This window comes from Tachypleus tridentatus, chromosome 10 (genome assembly GCF_004210375.1).
Source record: "Tachypleus tridentatus isolate NWPU-2018 chromosome 10, ASM421037v1, whole genome shotgun sequence".
Taxonomy (NCBI): domain Eukaryota; kingdom Metazoa; phylum Arthropoda; class Merostomata; order Xiphosura; family Limulidae; genus Tachypleus; species Tachypleus tridentatus.
In genome coordinates this window covers 30,675,352-30,694,588 of record NC_134834.1, presented here as the reverse complement: position 1 = coordinate 30,694,588, position 19,237 = coordinate 30,675,352, and the positions used below count along the sequence as shown (strand labels likewise).

General features: G+C 34.5%; 1 protein-coding gene and 1 long non-coding RNA gene across 2 annotated transcripts in view; one reads left to right on the top strand and one right to left on the bottom strand.

Annotated features, from left to right (window-relative positions):
- Positions 1-266: 266 nt before the first annotated feature.
- LOC143228985 (uncharacterized) lies at positions 267-3,266 on the bottom strand. The gene is made up of 2 exons (XR_013015590.1): positions 3,043-3,266; positions 267-2,959 (listed from the first exon to the last, which is right to left on the bottom strand). It is a non-coding gene; the product is annotated as an uncharacterized LOC143228985 (long non-coding RNA).
- Positions 3,267-3,373: 107 nt separating this feature from the next.
- The window catches only part of LOC143228984 (LIM domain only protein 3-like), a 139,457-nt gene continuing 123,593 nt past the window's right edge, over positions 3,374-19,237 (top strand). Inside the window, exons 1-2 of the mRNA XM_076460540.1 lie at positions 3,374-3,457; positions 18,002-18,065. The gene's annotated coding sequence lies outside the window, so the exon portion shown is untranslated. The remainder of the gene's footprint in view (positions 3,458-18,001; positions 18,066-19,237) is intronic.

The window sequence follows — 19,237 nt, the reverse complement described above, 5'->3', positions numbered from 1 at the left end:
TATTTAGTTGACTCTTCCAATCACATTTAGACTTTTATTCGAGTTGATATATAACGTGGGTAATAGAATGGTGTTTAGGTATATTTAGTTGACTCTTCCAATCACATTTAGACTTCTATTCGAGTTGATATACAACGTGAGTAATAGAATGGTGTTTAGGTATATTTAGTTGACTCTTCCAATCACATTTAGACTTCTATTCGAGTTGATATATAACGTGGGTAATAGAATGGTGTTTAGGTATATTTAGTTGACTCTTCCAATCACATTTAGACTTTTATTCGAGTTGATATACAACGTGAGTAATAGAATAGTGTTTAGGTATATTTAGTTGACTCTTCCAATCACATTTAGACTTTTATTCGAGTTGATATACAACGTGAGTAATAGAATAGTGTTTAGGTATATTTAGTTGACTCTTCCAATCACATTTAGACTTCTATTCGAGTTGATATATAACGTGGGTAATAGAATGGTGTTTAGGTATATTTAGTTGACTCTTTCAATCACATTTAGACTTTTATTCGAGTTGATATACAACGTGAGTAATAGAATAGTGTTTAGGTATATTTAGTTGACTCTTCCAATCACATTTAGACTTCTATTCGAGTTGATATATAACGTGGGTAATAGAATAGTGTTTAGGTATATTTAGTTGACTCTTCCAATCACATTTAGACTTCTATTCGAGTTGATATATAACGTGGGTAATAGAATGGTGTTTAGGTATATTTAGTTGACTCTTCCAATCACATTTAGACTTCTATTCGAGTTGATATATAACGTGGGTATTATAAAGGTGTTTGTTGTTTGTTTAGTCGACTCTTTCAATTACATTTATGTTTCTGTTCAACTTTTTATGTGCATAATATTGTAATAGAATGGTGTTTAGTGTCTGTTTATGGGTCTGGGGGGCTCATCGAATAGAGTTTCAAGTTGTTTCATCAGGATAAACTCAACCTTTCAGAAGTTTAGAGGTGAAAGGTAGTGTATTAAGTTACAAAGTTATCAGGCTTAAAACTCATTAATAACTGCTGTGATATAGAAAAATATCAGTGTTTCAAAGAAAGAAATACCTTTATAATTTGAGGTTCATCCTTAAGACTTAACTTACAGAGTTAGAAGACGTGATATACAACTGTAATATGTTTGCAAACCTGTTTGATGTTATTACTTTTGTTTATGTCATATTCTTAAAGCTACCAGGATTTTGGATCGTTCGTATATCTAAATAAAGCTATATCGTAAAGCATGCGAAAAGATAATAGTATCCAAGCATTTCCTTGAACTTCTTACCTTCGTTTGTAAGCACCGAACTGTATTTTTTTTTTTTAAGTACGAGAGATACGAGACTTTAAGGTTCGTTAAGTATGTCAGATTTGCTAAATATCTAATTTAACACAAACAAGAGTTCTTTCTAAAGTTTTAAAATAAGATCCGAGTAATTGAGGTGAAAGTTAGAAACGCACGTGGGTTCTGTTTGCATGTGCGGTGATGTCAATATCAAGAAAGAACATTGATGGGGTGTATGTATCAGGAGGCTGCGACAGCCCTAACGAACTTTAAACGGCTACAGGCAAGTCCTCGTTTCGAGAATGACGAACCGGATAACGATTTATAAACAACCCCTGCATGGAAGCTCCTTTTAGACTTGGTAGCGCTTGTTAACCTCTCGACATGTCTTCGACCCTGGCGTCCGGTCTTTATTACGAATATGAAAAACACTATTTCTTTAAAGTTTCACAAAACCTAGCTGCATCCAGTCGTTTTGATATTAAGAATCGAAAACCTACCAGGTCACTTGTATTGATATTAAATTATCTGGTACAAAATTAGTATGTGCAATGTTGTTAATTGGTAATAGACAAAGCTCTCCGCAATTACGGCTAAAGTTTGTTTGTTTAGGATATTTGTGCAAAGCTGTAAATAAGTTATTTGCATTAAACAGCTGTCCCTAAGTTTGAATTGATGGGCAAAAGGAAAGACAGCTAGCTATAACATCAACAGTGCCCACGACTTAAAGTTCGGAGAGCATTTTCCCCCCCACAGTAATGCAATGTGAACCATGAATCCTCGGATCCAAAGCCCGGTGTATTACACAACTAGCTCTGTCTGTTCAGCGTTAGGCAGGATGCAACTGAATTGCCAATCAGAAAACATTTAAATTTTGTTTCATTTACCCGACTGTCAACAAGTGTTTTATGCTGCGAAGTTTAGAATGATGACGACAACAACAAACAAACCTAGTTTCTTATTACTTATCAACAATGTCTCGAAAACATTCCTTTTCGAAATTAAATTACAATTTTCTGAGAACGTACTTGTAGGTTTCGAGTGGAAGAAAGGGGACAACACCACCAAGCAATAAATTGAACTCAAGTTTAAAAATAACACACGACTCCTTCTTGTCACTGGATCGTATTGTAAACCGAAAATTGACTGAGCTACAGGAATAACTGTGTTGTTCTATTCGCTCTTTTTTGTTGCTGTTGGAGAAACTTGTGAAAAAAACATTCCGTGATAGTGCACTTGTTCTTTAGATCGAAGAAACTGTTCACGATGTAAGGTTTTGTCACGTTGTTCTATTCGAAATTGTTAGAGAACATTCTGTGTAGATATAACACACGAATTATTTGATATAAAGCAGCAAGCGAACATAAACCTCCAGGTATCAATGACATCAATCATTGGATAATTATTTCATTTCGTGCTGTTGGTGGTCTGGCGTGGCCAACTGCTTATTATACCGAATTACGGCTCGAGGGTCTGAGGTTTACGCTGCAATGCCGTAGAACACGCTCTGCACTTTCAGCTGTGGGAGAGGGGGAGGGACGTTAAAAGAGAGGATTAGGAAATCCCATGATTCAATCCAAAGCAGGACAGAGCCCCTGTAGCAGTATACGTTGTTATTGAGTAGAGTTACCTTCACAACTGGTCAGAAGTTTAAGATCACGAACGGCTGTATAAAGAGACATACATGTGGAGTTAATTGAAGTGGTAAATTTATCTTTATAATATACTATTTTTAAATAGAAAACGTACCTGTTCATCAGATTAGTAGAGAAAATGTAGTTAAACTTTTGAAACGTTTGGTAAACGAAAAACGTAGGTCACAAATTGAAAGACGATTTATTATTTTGTCTAAAAGAGAACAAAGCAAATAAGAAACCATGACGTAAACGTCAGCCTTCAGACAAATGCTTGACTAAAAATGCTATAGATCTTTTTTTTTTTTCTAAAACGAGTACCGTTGACAACACAAACAAAAGAAGAGCCTAATATTTTAGGACAGAACGCTGCCGGAAGTGGGTGCGAGCCTGCTGTCGCATCTTCCGGTGATAGTTCAGAAACCGGCAAGTGTTAAACAAACAGGATAGACAGAACTAGAAGAGGTCGGAAATGGAACGGGCAAGTCTGGACTTGATGTAAATTCTTCGAATTCACCAGTTATTAAACAGTGAGTACTGTTTTCACTTCCCAAATCCGCGTGCTACGAAGCATGTGTATTCAGTGTTTTCACAATGCTAAAGCACACAATTAAACAGAAACAAATGAAATGTAATGTGGAAATTCACGTTTAGGAGTCAAAGTTCACATCATTTTTTTTACTAATATTTGAAATTTTTTATCGTAATAATAACAACTCAGCGTTGAAAATCGAAGGTAAATTATCTCTAACGTTAATAAGTACTTGTTCACTAACCCTACAACAGAACAGTAAAATCTCAGTAGTGTTGGAACATTAAAGTAATTTCAAAAATATTGTTTTAGTAAAAAGTTGCCATTGTTATCATTTCCATTGTTATCGTTTCATTGCTATGTTGCCATTGTTATCGTTGCCATTGATATCATTGCCACTGTTATCATTGCTGTTGTTATCATTGTCTTTGTTATCGTTGCCATTGCTATGTTGCCATTGTTATCGTTGCCATTGCTATGTTGCCATTGTTATCGTTGCCATTGATATCGTTGCCTTTGTTATCGTTGCCATTGTTATCGTTGCTATTGTTATCATTGCCATTGATATCGTTGCCATTGATATCATTTCCATTGTTATTTTTGCTATTGTTATCACTTCCATTGTTATTGTTGCTATTGTTATCGTTGCCATTGTTATCGTTGCCATTGTTATCATTACCATTGTTATCATTACCATTGTTATCATTATCATTGTTATCGTTGCCATTGATATCACTTCCATTGTTATTGTTGCTATTGTTATCGTTGCCATTGTTATCGTTGCTATTGTTATCGTTGCCATTGTTATCATTGCTATTGTTATCATTGCCACCGAAGAAGACAGAGGTGATGTTTCACCTCTGTGTATTTGTTTGTCAGCAAGATTTTTCGAAAACGGCTGAATGGACTGAGACGAAAGTTGGCATATACTTGGAATACGACCCAACTTAGAAATGATTAGTTTTGGAGGTCAAGTTGAGAGAACAAGGCCATGAATATAAAAAAAAATCTATCTGTTAAATATGGACTGTTTTTTACCATATTTTCGTTCTACAACTCAGTCAAAAACGATTTGATTCTGATGAAACTTCGTGGACATATGTAGGACATTATTTCTCATTTTGTTACGACCAAAATGGTTTGCGTCCTTAGATAAAGACGGACATACAGACATATTTTTGTGTTTTTGAGAGACTAATATGATTAACGCCGCGTGGCGAAGGTATACGCCCTACTGTGTGCCTCTCTATTTTGATATTGAAACGCATTCAAGGATAATGTTAAGCGTTTGCCCTCTAAGAAATTAATATTGATACACCTTATCATTCGAAATTTTAGAAATTTTTTCCTGACGTGCACAAAGCCATCTAGGAAGCGTATAATGATTACAGTGATGAAAATGCATTCATCATAATAAATAGGAAGAGTTCACGGGCTAATCACCCTACTCAGGTAAAAGGTCAACGTGCCGGGTTGAGAAGTTAACCGTCCCCTCCCTCCCACATCAAAAACAGGGCCTCTCACTCGAGCGTTGTGGATATGATATAAGTGTAACCGTCTCATCACATCATTCGGTTTAAGAAGTGTAACTGATGAATCTGTGATGAGTGTTGTTGCTTAACTCTAGATTATTACTATAAACTATGGACAGCTAGTTTACATATTCCCTGTGTAGCTTGGAACGAAATTAAAAAATAAACAAGACGCTCAGGAAGGGGAGGTTTATATAAAGCTGTAAAGAAATATCGTGCTTCCGTAATAACAGGAGGATCGCCAGCATTATAAGAATAGGTTAGTTAAATATAAGTTAAATATGACCGAATTGGGGAAATTAATAAGCATGATTAGAAATAAAGCAGAGTAGAACAGAGTACGCAGATACTAAACCGTACACAAGTAAAAACAGAAAATATATTGAAAGAACTCTGTAATAATTCAAAGTAATTTTTTTGTTCTTTAAAGGTGACTGCATGAGCTAAAACTTTAAACTTTATTAAGTTATTAATAGGGTGGATTAAGGTCCTTTGAGAGTGTGTTCCAACAAGCTCTGTAAATTCAACCGAATTATTACAAGGAATCGTTTGAAAACAAAACTCCACTGAAAAACGGTTTCTAAAGTTGCACCAATTGGTGAAAGAATTAAATATCGATAAGAATTGTGTAAGTTTCCATGTATAGTGGGTCATTAACCCTAATAACATATTATTTCTATTGTCAATAAGAAAACGAAGACCTTACAGATGGACTGCAGCTAAACGGGCGTGACTTTTCTGAGATGTTGGTTTGAAGGAGTCATCCAAAGTCTAGAAACGTTCAATAATTTTAATATCTTAGAAACGAAAATGTAAATACTGTAAATATAGAATATCAGAACATAGAATCAGCCAGGAAGTGTGAAAGGATACTCAAAAATACAAAAGTTATTTCCGTCTTATGATATTCACCAAAACATAAAATCAACCAGGAAGTGTGAAAGGGTACACAGAAACACAAAAGTGTTTGTTTTGAATTTCGCGCAAAGTTACTCGAGGGCTATCTGCGCTAGCCGTTCCTAATTTAGTATAAGACTAGAGGGAAGGCAGCTAGTCATCACCACCAACTCTTTGGCTACTCTTTTACCAACGAATAGTGGGATTGACCGTCATATTATAACGCCCCCATGGCTGAAAAGGCGAGATTGTTTGGTGCGACCGGGATTCGAATTCGCGACCCTCGGATTATGAGTCGAACGCCTTAACACACTTGGCCATGTCGGGCCTAAAATAAATCATTCATTTGTAGGAATATCTATTGTGTGTTTTTTCTCATAGCAAAGCCACATCGAGCTATCTGCTGAGCCCACCGAGGGGAATAAAACCCCTGAGTTTAGCGTTGTAATTCCATAGACATACCGCTGTACTAGCGGTGGGGGGCTAACACAAAAGTGATTTCAGTCTTACGGTGTTCACCAGAACATATAATCAACCAGGAAGTAAGAAAGGATACACACAAACACAAAAGTGATTTCAGTCCGACGGTGTTCATTTTATTGTAAAATATGACGGTCGCTTCGTATTTTATGTTTAGGACAATACCACTAAAGCTATCTTTTGCTATCCCTAATTTTAAACTTCTGACCAGACGGAATGCTGCTAATCAGCATCACGCCACCACAGACCTTCACTTTTATAAATTACCCATAGCTTAAAGTGCATGGAACATTCTATATGGTTACGCATAAATTTGAACCTGGATCGTCGGATCCGAAACTCAGAGATTTATCACAGAGTCAACTTTCACCCCACTGGTCGTTTTTTTATACCTGAAACACGTACCCACAGCAAACATGTGGTCAGAAATTCATTGTACTCTACATATATAGTTCCTAAACCTGTAGCCCTTGGCGACATGCTTATGTATTAGCTTACGAAAATAGTTCTTATAAAATCGAATAAATTACTGTAAAGAAAAAAGGGTAAGCCAATATTTCACTTTTAAAAAGATGTTAATCAAGGCTACAAAAGTTGACTGTAAATAGGAATGATAGTTAAAAATGGATATAATGTAAGAATATGACTATTTTGCACACTGCCTGTCGATCCATCAGTTGTGGGCAACACACCAGATAGAAATGTCTTAATTTCGCGTTTTCTTCCTCTTCGTGTAATTGCATGTCGTTAAAACACTATTTCGTAACTTTTTTTTATAATTTTTTATCTGTGACATGAAACAAATCACTCAAGCAATGTGCCTGTCTAGGGAGATTTCTAGACATTATTTATGCCATGGTAACCATACTTTACAACCCATAGCATGCATATATCATTCATTTATTAACTTTCAATGACAATTACATATGCTTGCTAGTGCTGGGTAGAAACGCTGTTCGTACTTCCCTACAATATCTCATAACCTACACTCGTCTCTAGCTAAGACATCAGACGAATAAGTCTCTCATATTCAGTTTTATGTAAACAATTGTTTAGTTAATGAGACACAGATATATGACTCAGTTAAATATACAGTTATAAAGACACGATTTTTTTCTTATTATGCACTATTCTGGGAAAAAAAAACTGTTCATTGTTCCGAATTCACGAACTTGTTTGGAAGGTAATATAACTTACTCATGTACCAAACGTTCGCGTCATTAAATTTCATTTCAAATACTCTTTCTTCTCTTGAATACTGTTGTCATGACAGAGATAATGACAGGGAGGAACATGAAATGTAATCGTAGTTATTAATGCCACGTGAGCACTAACTTTTATCGACTTTGACACAGAAATACAAGTGTGTAATTTTACTTTGATGTATTTGTTAACTGCTTGGAGTCAAAGTTAGATGGGTACATAACTTAAAATAACATCCGTAGAACTTTTGTGTAGTGTTTTAATTGGAGATTTAGTGTATTTTTAGAAAATTGAATAGTGTAACTGTAGAGGCTATTACATATCGTTTGTTTTCACACACAAAACGGACTTTACTTCGTGTTCATTATTCTTGTATTAGCTTATTTCAGTTTTTATTTATGAAACACATTAAAGTTAACAAGAACGTGTTATATTTATTTTAACTACATCCGAAAGGCAGTAGGTACCCTAAATACGCAGGAACATTTTGTGTGTATGTGTGTGTGTGTGTTTATTAAAAGAAAGAAAAAAAAGTCTGAGACATTAAGACCAGGAAGTTTTGATGTTAATTAAACTAACAAACTGCAGTCTAACCTTTCAGTTGTTTTTTCTTCTTCCTAATTAATTGTATTGTTAGTTTAGGATTAGCGTCTGGAAACTTCAGCGTGTATTTGACCATTTGAACCATACACCGTATGCACACGTTGCACGTGTGTATTGTGAAATCCATACTTCCTGCCCCTTCAGCTGTTTTATACCTATACCTCGAGATTATTGGATTTAGTAGGTATTCTGTGAACACATGAAGTTATGTTTGTCACAAAATCATTCACACACACACGTATTACATTCGTGTGTATAAAATGAAAATACTTGTAAAGAGTGACGTTCTCTGGTCACAGTTCAACGTGAGAAGTAAACGATTGTCACAGGTACTCTGTCGGTCGACACAGTAACCATGTTATCTTTTTATAATAAAACAATATGAGAAATGATTTATCATTACAGCTGATTTCTGGATCAACGTGTGAGCCATGACATCCTTTGATACGAACACAAAATGAGAAATAGTTTATCATAACGGGTGATTTCTGTATTAACATGTCAGCCATGATATCCTTTTATAATAACACAACATGATAAATAATTTATAACCACAGATGATTTCTGAAGCAACACATTAACCGTAACATTTTTAAATAGTAACACAACATGAGAAATGAGTGATCCCTGTATCAACATATCGTGATGTAGTTTGATAATAAGAAAACATGAAAGGAATGGATTATCATGACAGTTTATCTCTGGATCAACTAGTGTGATAAGCATGTTTCAACATTTCTCAGTAGATCTGTTTTTGATCTTACTGTATTCTTAGCTTACAATCTAATATTAGACGTTTATTACTAAGTAAGTATATGATTCTTACAAAAAAAAAAAGAGGTATTCAAATTTAAGTTTTTTTTCACTCTCTTACAAAATATCTTCTATTTCATTTTAAAAAATCATGAGTATTTTAACACCAACATTAACCTATTCTCATACACAGGTGTCATTACATTTGCTTAGCGATAAGACAGCTAGCTGCACATGCTCACAGAATACTGTGTGTGTCTTCTATAGTAGGTGGAACTCTAGCTTTTGTTGAAAACTGTAGCTAATTCTTTTTCCCAGCTGCGATACTGAACAATAGTTAAAACGCAAAGCCGTAAACAATAGCATTAATTGGAAAATGGTCTTTATGTTTCAGAAATTCACTCTCAAGAATAACAGCTAAATTTACGCTAATTTATGAAATTGGATAAGAAAGGAGGGCAATAGCTTATTTATATAATACTTGTTGGGTTTTTTTTTAGGATATTCGGGCAAAACTACTTAAGCGCCATCTGCATTAGCTGTCCCTACTCTTGAGATGATAAAATAGAGGGAAGACAACTAGTCAACGGTACTCACCGCATTTTCCTGGTCTACGTTTGTTCGACTAAATAGTTGAATTTGACATTCACACTTATAATGCACCTACGGCCCCGGAGTGCAGAATGTAGAAGGTGCTTTTTGTTCTTGCGGTAGCGGGACAGAAACATTGAAAACGCAAAACTATAGTCTGGCAAGCTACCACAGAGCCACACTCGACCCTTTTGAATTGCAATGAACTCCTAAAATTTGTGTAAGTACAAAGAAAGGCAAACATATTTTACGAACACAAATATATATACAGAGTGTCCGAAAAAGAATATACCAAAAATAAAGTTGGACTTCTACATTTTTTACATCATTTGCTATAATTAATCTACTTCTGCGCCTTCTGATTCAGAGAAAACATTTTCCAACACAGAAGTACGGATGGATAAATTAGCATCACGAATCCGATATTTCAGTTCTTCAAGGCCTTTTGACTTATTATAATAGGATTTTTTTTTTAAATGCCCAGAAGTGAGCACGTAAGGGGTTAAATCGGGTGAAGATCTGGTAAGTCTTTCCCTACCACTCCAACGCTCTGGAAAAGTTTGGTTAAAAATACTTTAACAATTCAAGCAAACTTGAAAGATAGCTCTTTGTACCAAGTCAGAAATTTCTCGAAGTTGTAGAATAAATAACTCTTGTGTCATGTGTAGATAGGAATTTCCAGAAACAGTTCATTCGACAAAAAAAAAAAAAAGAACAAAACAGAACGTACAAGCCTTAGTTTTATTTATATTCAATTTTTGTTGTTATTTCAAACAAATATAAAGTTATACATTCAACTTTATTTTTAGTATATTCATTTTCAGACACGCTGCTTATCAAACAAACAATAGAATAGCCTGCAATGAAACTTTACTTAAACAAAACGTACCACAGGCCTAGCGTTTTAAACTTGTTGATAAAGGTGTTTGTGTTTCTTTACCTCGTTCAAGAGGAGCAAATTCCAGGAGGCGCTGTTGTAGAGTAATGTTTATTATAACATCTTTCGAAGTAAAACAATTAATATAAATATATGATTATGATAAAAAACGCAAGAACAATAGATTTGTCAAGATAAAATAGATGGGATGATTGCTGAAGATTATTTCATTCCAAACTAGGAAAATAATATATATTCCTCATGTCAAATAACGTATATTAAATCCCTAACTCGAAAACTTTATGGGTTATGTAACTTTAAATACACTTTGTTTTAGCTACTTACAAAAACTGCTATCCTGATTACCATTCATAAAACATAGTTTATGCAGTTTTTGTTTCTAGACACTATAACTTGAGAAGTTAACATGGTTTTGAAAATAGAAACAGAATAAAGACAGCAAGCCTTTGTATCAAAGATGTGATCGCCTACCCTAGTCGATACGAAACGTGTTTAATTCAAAATTAAAGCCACTAGAAAGAGTGACTTTTAACTTTGACACAGATTATAACAAATCATTTGCAGACCGTTTTAATTATGTTAGAATCTTTCTGTTCCCTTCTCTCTTCTGCCGACCCCCTCCCCTCTCTTGGAAACGTGTAGTCATTAAAATTTATAGGAGTGTATCTCTTTATCCTTCAAATTAAATTGATCCCAGATGTTATTAAAGCATACCCGAAAGATTTCATAACTATAACCGAGGTTTTAATAGCTGGAATGTCAATTAGGCGTCTGGCTCCTGTCTCCAACTTGCGAACCAAAGTACGAAATGCTCTGAAGACACCGTGATCATAAGGCCTCATCTGCAAGCCCGAGTAAAGGAAAGCACTTTAATTAATAAGACCTTAATTGACATGGCTCGTTATGAAGGATGCCGGATTAGAAAGGACGACGTTTCTCCACTAATGAGGTACACTGTTAGAAGGACGGTCATCATAATCTAGTTTAACAGACACAGAAATAGAAAAAAACTAACTAGTTCTTGTCTTTTAAACTTAAAGCTATGCACGTTCCAAACAGTTCAATTAGCTCTGTAGACACACATTCTCATCACACAAATAATAACTGATTCAAATTTACACCTTTTGTTTCATTATACTTTTACATATCAGAACGTACAAGAAAATTGTTGGAATACTTTCAGTGCCGTTATTTAGTCAACTGTTTACATTCTGGGGCACTTTGGATGTAATGTTATTGGAATACCTTTACTGTCTTTATTCAAGTGTTTACATTCTGGAGTACAGTGGATGTAATAATGTTGTTGGAATACCTTCACTGTCTTTATTCAAGTGTTTACATTCTGGAGTACAGTGGATGTAATAATGTTGTTGGAATACCCTCACTGTCTTTATTCAAGTGTTTATATTCTGAAGTACTGTGGATGTAATAATGTTGTTGGAATACCTTCACTGTCTTTATTCAAGTGTTTACATTCTGGAGTACAGTGGATGTAATAATGTTGTTGGAATACCTTTACTGTCTTTATTCGAGTGTTTACATTCTGGAGTACAGTGGATCTAATAATGTTGTTGGAATGCCTTCACTGTCTTTATTCAAGTGTTTACATTCTGAGGTACTGTGGATGTAATAATGTTGTTGGAATACCGTCACTGTCGTTATTTAATTATTTATATTCTGAAGTACAGTGGATGTAATAATGTTGTTGGAATACCTTCACTGTCTTCATTCAATTATTTACATTCTGGAGTACAGTGGGTGTAATAATGTTGTTGGAATACCTTCACTGTCGTTATTCAGTTATTTATATTCTGAAGTATTGTAGATGTAACAATGTTGTTAGAATACCTTCACTGTCTTTATACAACTGTTTACATTCTCAAGTACAGTAGATGTAATAATGTTGTTGGAATACCTTCACTGTCTTTATTCAAGTGTTTACATTCTGGAGTACAGTGGATGTAATAATGTTGTTGGAATACCCTCACTGTCGTTATTCAATTATTTATATTCTGAAGTACTGTGGATGTAATAATGTTGTTGGAATACCTTCACTGTTTTTATTCAACTGTTTAAATTCTGAGATACTGTGGATGTAATTTTCTTCCTATGTCACTTTTTGAGTATTTACACCTCTAGGAAGAGTATATTGTGTGATTACACTCATGTGTATGTGAGATAGTTTGGACTAATTATAATCTACTCCTCTCCTGTATGACTCTTCAGTGGCATAGCACTATGTTTGCGATCTTATAACGTTGGAAACTGGGTTTCGATACCCATGGTGGGTAGAGCAAAGATTGTGTAGCTTTTTGCTTAATTTCAAAGAAACAAACAAACTCTCCCGTATGATTCAGAGTCGGTTATGTTACTGGAACACTCTGACAGCGTGTAAGCTTCGATACATGATATATTATTTGCGCATACTTATCACCACGCGTTTTAGATATGTTCTAGTTTAATTATCATTTTGTATATCTTGGATATTTCAGGTGTAATAACTTTATATGAATGTCTGGCTTATTATTGTATGACATAAGCTGAGTGTTGTTTTACCTATTTCTTATTTTTATTATTGTTATATTCCCATACCTCTATGATGTTCTGGGCGTGTTTAAAGTCTAATGTCTTCTGTTTTTGTTGGTACGATTTCGGTGTTGTGAGCCCTCAGTGTTTTGGAGTGATTAGGTTTTTCTATTTCCTGTATGCTTTGTGTAGTTATACTCTTGTGTCTTTTAGATGCATTTTCGTGATTATAAACTTCCGTTTCCTAGATATTTTTATATTAGTATAATATTTTATGTTCTGGATGTTTTGGATTGATTACAATATGTAACACAAATTTTGTTCCTGGATAGTATGTTATTTCTTAATTGCTTATTTTGTAAAAGTTCAGAAAATGGCCATTATTCCCTTCAAACTTTGCTTTTGTGGCCTAGATAATGAAATTTAAAAATTAACCTATTTTTTATGTAAAAACCTACAAATTTGCATATTTTCATTTGCATAAGGTCTGAATAAAACAACATATGAATCAATATTTACATGTATTTATAGTAAAGTTATACAAAATTGAACAAAAATGTTTAGAAGTGAGTGGTTTTTCGAGATTTTCGACTGTAATGTAAATCACTTCCACGTATCAGTCACCCAGATATAGTCTCGGCATTCGACTTTGTTAGATAAAGATCTCTGATCAAGTCATTGAGGTTTCTTTGGTTGCGGTAGTATGGGTTTCTCTCACCAGCTGCACCTCTGAAATTGTAATCTGGATCTTCAACGTCTACTTCCTCTTCTGATTTGCTGCTCTCTTCTGAGGATGACTGCTTTCTCTCTGGCGGAGTGGGTACAGGGAGCTCAGGCCAGTGGGGCACTGGTGCGATGGATAATGGAAGGTCCGGCCTGATACATGATAGCAGATATATTCTTGTCAGCCTGACGTTTGGAATGGTCCACCATGCAGAAGTAACAATTGCTTGAGTGGTCAGTGAGTTTACGACAGATTCTTGGAATAGTGAACTTCATGGCTCTCTTTTCCCCTCTGTACCATCCCGCAAAACAGCAAAATAAAATTATTATGAAGAATAAATTTATTTCATCCACAACTAATGTGTAAGAGGTTCATGCAAAATATTTTATATGTGATATTTTTTCTATACTATTGGAAATTAAAAAAGTAAAATAAAAGATATTTAAATTTTAAAAGGTCTAAAATATTACTATTCAAGGAATCTAAAATTGTCCGTCTTATCTTCTAGAGTTCTTTTGCAGTGCTTGCAGGTAAACTGAGGTGCCCAGGGTTTGTCTTGATCCCTGATAGGCATGCCGAAATATGCCTTGTAGGCTTCATACATTTTAGTAGATACTGTCACAGAGTACTTTTTCGCTCTTGTCTTGAAAAATTGGCTGCATACATAGCAGAATGTGTCTGAAGAATGCTTACAGCTTCTTGATGTCATCTGTAATAAAATCAGGTAGGTCTGTGTGTGCACTTAGGCAACTAGAACTATACTGAAGTGGTGAGCCCCTGTATATATTTTACTATAGAAAGTTCTAGAAAATTCTAAAAGGTTCTTGAAAATTCTCGTAAGTTCTACAATATTCTAGAAAGTTCTTGAAAATTCTTGTAAGTTCGAAAAAATTCTCTATCAGCTTCTCAGCACTGAATTTACCTGGAATGTTCTGGAAAATTGGGTAAATTTGAAAATTTCATTACTCAGGTGACAAAAGCAAAGTTTAAAGAGAAAAATAGATCTTTTCCATTTACTTTAGGCATACGAAATAGGGAAATAACACTTTCTGCTCAGGAACAAGAAAAAGTAAAAATTTTGTTACATAGTGTTATACTTTTCTAAGGTGTTTGGGGTGTGCTTATAATTTTACGCTTTTGTAATTGTTTTTTTAAGTTTGTTTAAGCTATTATGCCTTCTGGACGTGTTGATGTCATTATACTATTGTATTTATTGGACGTCTTAGTGTCATTACTCTTGTAATTTTTGGCCATAGAAAAAAAAAAGTGTTTTCATTGGCTGGAAGATAATTCACTTCAGGGAATTTCCCGACATGTTTTCCGGACGTTTCCATTAGACCTCACCACATGTGTTAAAACGGACCATGGACAGTCCACAGGCCCCGAGTACACCGCGAACAATTGTGAGAGAGATTGAGTATAAAAAACATCCAGTTGGTCTCAGAGAGTTGGTGCAGTTTTCCACAGACCAACAATTATATAGTACCTTTAAAGTTACTTTAAGACAAGTATATATGTAATCTTTGGACTGAGCAATACACATCCATAGTCTTCAGGCTAAGTAAAACAGAGATATGTGGTATTTTTCGACTAAATGTAACACAGTTAGTATCTTTGAAGTAACTACAAAACAGTTATATATATATACCTTTGGACATATTGTAATTAAATTGTATAGTATCTTTGGACTAACTGTAACACAGACTTTTAGTGTTATTGGGCTAACTAGAACGTAATTATATTGTATCCTTATACCACCAACATCAGCATTCTTGAGTAACAATATGCTTAACTCATACAGCACCATATATATCAACACAACCAAGGAGCATGACTTTCAACTTGATGTACAACACGTTTACCAACCTGATGCAGCAACACCTTTATAAATCTGATGTACAACACGTTTACCAACCTGATGCAGCAACACCTTTATAAATCTGATGTACAACACGTTTACCAACCTGATGCAGCAACACCTTTATAAATCTGATGTACAACACGTTTACCAACCTGATGCAGCAACACCTTTATAAATCTGATGTACAACACGTTTACCAACCTGATGCAGCAACACCTTTATAAATCTGATGTACAACACGTTTACCAACCTGATGCAGCAACACCTTTATAAACCCAATGTACAACACGTTTACCAACCTGATGCAGCAACACCTTTATAAATCTGATGTACAACACGTTTACCAACTTGTTATAGCAACACTTTTATTAATCCGATGTACAACACGTTTACCAACTTGATGTAGCAACTTCTTTATAAACCTGGTGTATAACACGTTTACCAACCTCATGTACCAACTTCTTTATAAACCCAATGTACAACACGTTTACCAACCTCATGTACCAACTTCTTTATAAACCTGATATACAACACGTTTACCAACCTGATGTACCAACTTCTTTATAAATCTGATGTACAACACGTTTACCAACCTGATGCAGCAACACCTTTATAAATCTGATGTACAACACGTTTACCAACCTGATGCAGCAACACCTTTATAAACCCAATGTACAACACGTTTACCAACCTGATGCAGCAACACCTTTATAAATCTGATGTACAACACGTTTACCAACTTGTTATAGCAACACTTTTATTAATCCGATGTACAACACGTTTACCAACTTGATGTAGCAACTTCTTTATAAACCTGATGTACAACACGTTTACCAACCTCATGTACCAACTTCTTTATAAACCTAATGTACAACACGTTTACCAACCTCATGTACCAACTTCTTTATAAACCTGATATACAACACGTTTACCAACCTCATGTACCAACTTCTTTATAAACCTGATGTACAACACGTTTACCAACCTCATGTAACAACTTCTTTAAAAACCTGATGTACAATACATTTACCATCCTGATATAGTAGCATATTTATCAATCTTATGTAACAACATTCTTATCAACCTGATAAAGCAACGCATATATCAACTCACTTATCAACTTGATTTAGCTAAAAGCTTAGCTCCAGAAGTTTGTTCTGTAAACTTTATATATGCTGCTATTTGTTACTGTCGCTTAGTAAATATTATCTGTTAAAATTCGTTTTTAGTTGGTCAGAAGATTTATCCGTTGACGTTTGTTCCAGTTTCTAGTCGTCCAGTAAAACTTATCTGCTGATGTTTATTCTAGTTTATATTAAGCCAATAAACCTGATTCGCTGCCGTTTGTTTTAGTTTCTAGTCCTCCAATAATTTAACAGTGTAAGGCTAGAGGGAAGGTAGCTAGTCATCACCACCCACCGCCTACTCATGAGCTACTCTTTTACCAACGAATAGTGGGATTGACCGTAACAATAAAACGTCTCCATGGATGAAATGGCGAGTATGTTTGGTGCAACGGGATTCATTCAAGCGCCCTAACCATCTGGCCATGCCAGGCCGAAATTTTTAATTTAGTAAAAAGATAATTTTGGTCTTTTGGCAAAAAATCACGATTAATATGGCGTATTTAATCCTAACAATTCAGGATGTTTAAAGCCATTTGGATTCGAGCACCGCTGAGTATTCTGCTTGTCAAATACAATTTCATGTTAATCTAAACAATTCTTACAAAAACAGTGTCGGTTCTACATAGTTTTTAACATTCGTGGGTTTAATACTAGATGGCTCTTTATTTAAAAAAAATAATCAAATCGTAAAACGCCCAGAAAGCATTACTTAAAACAAATCTGTAATGGAAATTACGGCCGAAGAACGGTGATATTGTTGACAGTCTCGCACACGACGTACGCACGCTATTGTTTTATATTTACGAACTTCATTCTTGTTACGCTGTAGAACAATTACAAGTTATCTCTGATTAACTGTAGTACATTTGTGAAGTGTTTCAGAAATAACTATAGCACATATCTTAACATTGTCTTCTTTACTTTCACTCATACGTTATTAGAAATATAATAAAAGTACGTAGTGACTTTATAACAACTATAACACAGAAATATAGCATTTCTGAACTAACTCAGAATTGCCTAAGTTAGTTACTGATAAAGATGATGAAAAGATATATTTAAAAATATGTTATTAAATGACTAACACGTATGATATCTTTGTTAAATGTATTTATCACGAAGATATATTTTTATAAATTATTTTGGAAAAAATATCATATTTTGTATCGCTATCGAAAGACCAGGGCTATCATAATTACCTAAATAGATTACTTCGCGAAAGTATAAAAATTGAAAAGATATTTTAAAGTTAATTCCAGTTTCATATAACTTATGAACATTCGTTTACATAAAGTACAAACGAAATCTGTTTTCTATTTAATAAAATATCTGTGTGATTTCTTATAGCAAAGCCACATCGAAGGGAATTGAACCCGTGATTGTAAATTCGTAGACTGGGATACTGAGTTTGGTAAGATCAAATTTGATTTAATAGTTTCCGTAGTGGGCAGAAATTTCTTGAACTTATGAACATCTCTTCTTTTCTTAACAAAAATAAGTGTTATTTGGTGGCTGTTTCGAATAAATGAAACATGTTACATCAGCGAATACAACCAAGAGTGCAATATATCAAATTTATGTTGTAATTTCTTATACTGCATAGCTCTCCTGTTAATATATTTATTTTGTCCTATATCTTAAGTTCCATTTGACACACCGGAGTTTTACGATTGTGCTGCGTATTTCTGGGTTTGATATACAGACTAAACTTTCAAAGGCACATACTAGTATACGTGATAAAAATCTGACCTGACAGCGTGCTCTTCCAATAATGCATTGTTTCTTAGCCAGAAGGTTATATGAACAGATGTGTGTTATATCAGTTCTGTTACATAAAAACAATTCAGGCGTTCAGTATAAATTTTAAACAAGTTATTTGATGAGAAAGATAGGTAGATGAATGTGTGTGTTTTCTTATAGCAAAACCACATTGGGCTATCTTATGAGTCCAGCGAGGGGAGTCGAATCCCCGATTTTAGCGTTGTAAATCGATAGATTTACCGCCGTACCAGCGGGAGACATGAATAGATATTCTTCAAAACAAGGAAACGACGCTTTTTTTATCCGTGGAAAATGATAATATTACATAACACATAAAATAAACTGGTTACATGTAATACAATGACTGTATCTTTAGTATATTGAAATATAGGATCTAAACCCTAAAATGTGAGAGCTATCTTTAAATTAAATTATTTTTAGTATAACTATGTCAAGTTTTAAGATTAAACTTAAGCTATTTTGTTAAGTGACACACTTGTTATTAAAGTATTAGGAAAATTTTCCGAGAGAAATTAAAGATTGTATATTAATTATTTAGAGTTTGGTTTGAATTTCGCGCAAAGCTACAAATAGTGCGATTGACCATCACTGTATAACGTCCCAACAGCTGCAAGGGCGAGCATGTTTGGTGTAACGAGGATTCGAACCCGCGACCCTTGGATTACGAGTCGAGGTTTTTTTATTGGTGTTTTAACCACTACTTTGCCCCCTGTAGATAGATCTTCATCAAATTTGGTATGGAAGTTCATTGGGTCTTTGAAAAGATACATACAGCTTTCAGTTTTGGGGTTTTATGGAAGT